The following is a 3,599-nucleotide window of genomic DNA, read 5'->3' on the forward strand; positions in this document are numbered from 1 at the left end:
GAATTAGGTCACTACCAGAATACATTAAGTATCCTAAAAACATACAATGATAATAAATTCATAAATGCAGCAGAAGAATTCTTCATTGCTTACTACCATAATAATGATCAAAATATAATTAACGAAAATTTATTAAACTTTAAAAATCCACTGTATGCAATTTAAAATAGACCTATTCACATTGATCTTGATACGCCATTCAAATAGTTCCTTTCAAATCCCTCCGCCGCTACATACCTCAATACATACGATTATCTAGGCCTCAGTTCTCTTAAAACCACCAACACACCAACACCAACACATACAAATGTAAGTATTCGAAATCCGTCAAATTCATTAAAACAATTACATCCTTTCCTCATATCAAATTAAAAAACAGATTAATAATTAATATTCTTATTTATTTATAGAATATCTTCATTTATATACTTCAATAAATCTGATGACACGCAATAGCCATAATCAATAGGATGCCATCAAATTAGAGTAACCACCAACGTCAAACAACATCCATTTCATAAGCGAACGATCTCTGTAAGTATTCTTATAATAATTATTGTCGCTGCCTTAAATCACTTACATATATTTGGTATTATAGCTCATCTAGTTATTACTAATTGTTACGAATTATAATGTTGATTTTCTCTACTTAACTTTCAGTGAATGATTGAAATTCATTCCTAACTTATGATTTATCTATTACGAAATCATCGTATACTCCACGACATCCATAACCAACGAGCATTCATTTCAAATATCTCAACAAATCTGATTACACGTAACAGTCATTTATAATCAATAAGATGTCACCAAGTCAGATAATTAAAACAGCAATCTCCAACATAAAATAACATTAGTTCATTAGCGAACGTTTTTCAGTAAGTAGTCTGATAATAATAATAATCTGTGTCTCTATATAATAACTCGTATATATTTTTGCACTTATTATCATTTCTCCATCTCAATTTTCAGATGAAACACATACATAACACACGAACATCAGCTACGCAAATTATCGTATATCCTACGACAATCCTCAACTAATGATTACTCTTAAAATATCTATTTTATCAATCATCATTATAAAGTTTAAAATTTTAACATTATTGACAAATTTTAATCATAATTGTATATTTTATTTGTAACATGAGCTATATGTATAAAATATCCGTCCAATTCAATTTCAAAATCTAAAGATTATATCAATAATTATCCTGTATTATGTCATATTTTACATAATGCTCATGAATCTCATGTATTACATACATACTGTACATTGTTCTTTATTCTTTGTTATTTGCATAATTTATTATTATAGGTCCAGATTATATGTTTTTTGTTATATCTGAAGATGCCCCAAACGGCGAAAATGTTCATATATTTTATTAAATAGCAAATAAACATTTGCAAGTTGATATGTCTTAAGATTGAAAATTTATTATATACTTATTTAATAATATACGTAATGTTTCGATATTGTTTACAAGTTGGAGGAATTGTTCTTCAACTAATTCAACATGAATACAATCCTATATACGAGTACCTATTTTTTTCATTTGAATGTATCATTCTGTACTTATATTGCTAAGATGTAAATAAAAAACATAATATAGTTATGTTTTCTTGAGAACCTTTAATAATTGTTCTATAAGTAATGTCATAACATATAACTTCTAATATATCGTTTAAAATCAATGAACAAGCCCTTCAATTTTTAAACGTCAAACATCAAATACCCTCAAGAGACTGCTATAGATCTTTTAAATCAGATTCTTTCAGTCTTCAAAAGCATTCTCTTTTTCTATTTTATATGTGATGAAGATAAGTGCAAAGAAGACGAAGACCATGGATATCGGAAGGAAAATAAAGAAGATAAATGTGCGAACACTACTGAGGCAGCAGAGCAAGTGGACAGCTTAAAATACTTGGGGAGTTGGTTCCGCTGCTGGGTCACCAACTACCATGCTTTAGCGTATTCATGGAGACCGGCCGAGAGCGTCAGGAGCGTCTGAGGACCGCCGCAAGCACGATCTGAAAACCAAGGAAGACAACCAGAATGATAAGGAAAGGATGATGAGAGGGGAAAAGGGAGTGGCGAGAATGAATGGGGTTCCATACGCCTGATAAAGTTACCTGATATTCACCCATAGGAGTGAGGGAAGAAACCCGAAAAAACCTAACCCAGGCAACTCGTCCCAGGCGGGGAATCGAACCCCGGCCCGCTGGATTCGGGAGCGAACACGCTACCACGAGACCAGAGCGGTGGACGGACTGAACGGTTAATCTAAAAAAAAAAAAAACTGTTAATCCGTACCATGAATAATAAAGGAGCATCTTCTGCCAACCTCTGGAAAAAGAACTAAGGAAGAGACTAGTGAAGTGCTTTGTGTGCATTATGGCATTGTATGAGGACAGAAACATGGACATTACAACGAAGTGAAGAGAAGCGAATACAAGCATTTGAAATATAGATATGGAGAAGAATGGAGCATGTGAAGTGGACAGACAGAATAAGAAAAGAAGCTGTGTTGGAAAGAGTGAGTAAAGAAAGAAAGATGCTGATACTGATCAGGAAAAGGAAAAGGTTAGGTGACTGGCTGAGAAGAAACTGCCTACTGAAGGATGGATGCACTAGAAGGGATGTTGAACGGGAGAAGAGTTCGGGGCAGAAGAAATCAGATGATATACATTAAGACATATGGATCATAGAAGAAAGCAGAAAATAGGAAAGACTGAAAGTCCTGTCCTTAGGCAGAACACTTCTACCACGAACTTTTCTCCGGCTCACCATTCCTTCCAATGTATCCTTCAATAGGCAGTTTCTTTTCAGCCAGTGACCCAACCAATTCCTTTTTCTCTTTCTGATCAGTTTCAGCATGATTCTTGCTTCATCCATTGTTTTCTAAACAAGTTTGTTTCTTATTCTGTCTGTCCACTTCACACGCTCCATTCTTCTCCATAGCCTATCCATATTTCAAATGCTTCTAGTCGCTTCTCTTCACTTTGTCGTAATGTCCATGTTTCTGCCTCATAGGATGTTATACTCCACACAAAGCACTTAACTAGCCCCTTCCTTAACTCTTTTTCCAGAGGTCCGCAGAAATACCCCTTTTTCTATCCTAAGCTTCTTCTGCCCTTTTGACTTACTGGCAGCAGCTCATGTTACTGCTTATAGTACACCCCAAGTATTTGAAACTGTCCACTTGCTCTGCTGCCTCATTTAGTATTCGCACATTTATCTTCTTTATTTTCCTTCCGATATCCATGGTCTTCATCTTGTTTGCATTTATCTTCATCGCATATAAAATAGAAAAAGAGAATGCTTTTGAAGACTGAAAGAATCTGATTTAAAAGATCTGTAGCAGTCTCTTGAGGGTATTTGATGTTTGACGTTTAAAAATTGAAGGGCTTGTTCATTGATTTTAAACGATATATTAGAAGTGATATGTTATGATATTATTTATAGAACAATTAGCAAAGGTTCTCAAGAAAACATAACTATATTATATTTTTTATTTACATCTTAGCAATATAAGTACAGAATGATACATTCAAATGAAAAAAAAAAATAGGTACTCGTATATAGGATTGTATTCATG

At 33.6% G+C, this 3,599-nt stretch overlaps 1 long non-coding RNA gene across 1 annotated transcript; it reads left to right on the forward strand.

The window, feature by feature from the left end:
* The first annotated feature begins 272 nt into the window (after nt 1–272).
* On the forward strand, nt 273–1,074 carry LOC138709313 (uncharacterized). The gene is made up of 4 exons (XR_011334909.1): nt 273–309; nt 411–534; nt 661–878; nt 973–1,074. It is a non-coding gene; the product is annotated as an uncharacterized lncRNA (long non-coding RNA).
* Nucleotides 1,075–3,599: the final 2,525 nt, after the last annotated feature.

Source organism: Periplaneta americana, chromosome 1 (genome assembly GCF_040183065.1).
Source record: "Periplaneta americana isolate PAMFEO1 chromosome 1, P.americana_PAMFEO1_priV1, whole genome shotgun sequence".
In the NCBI taxonomy this organism is placed as follows: Eukaryota; Metazoa; Arthropoda; class Insecta; order Blattodea; family Blattidae; genus Periplaneta; species Periplaneta americana.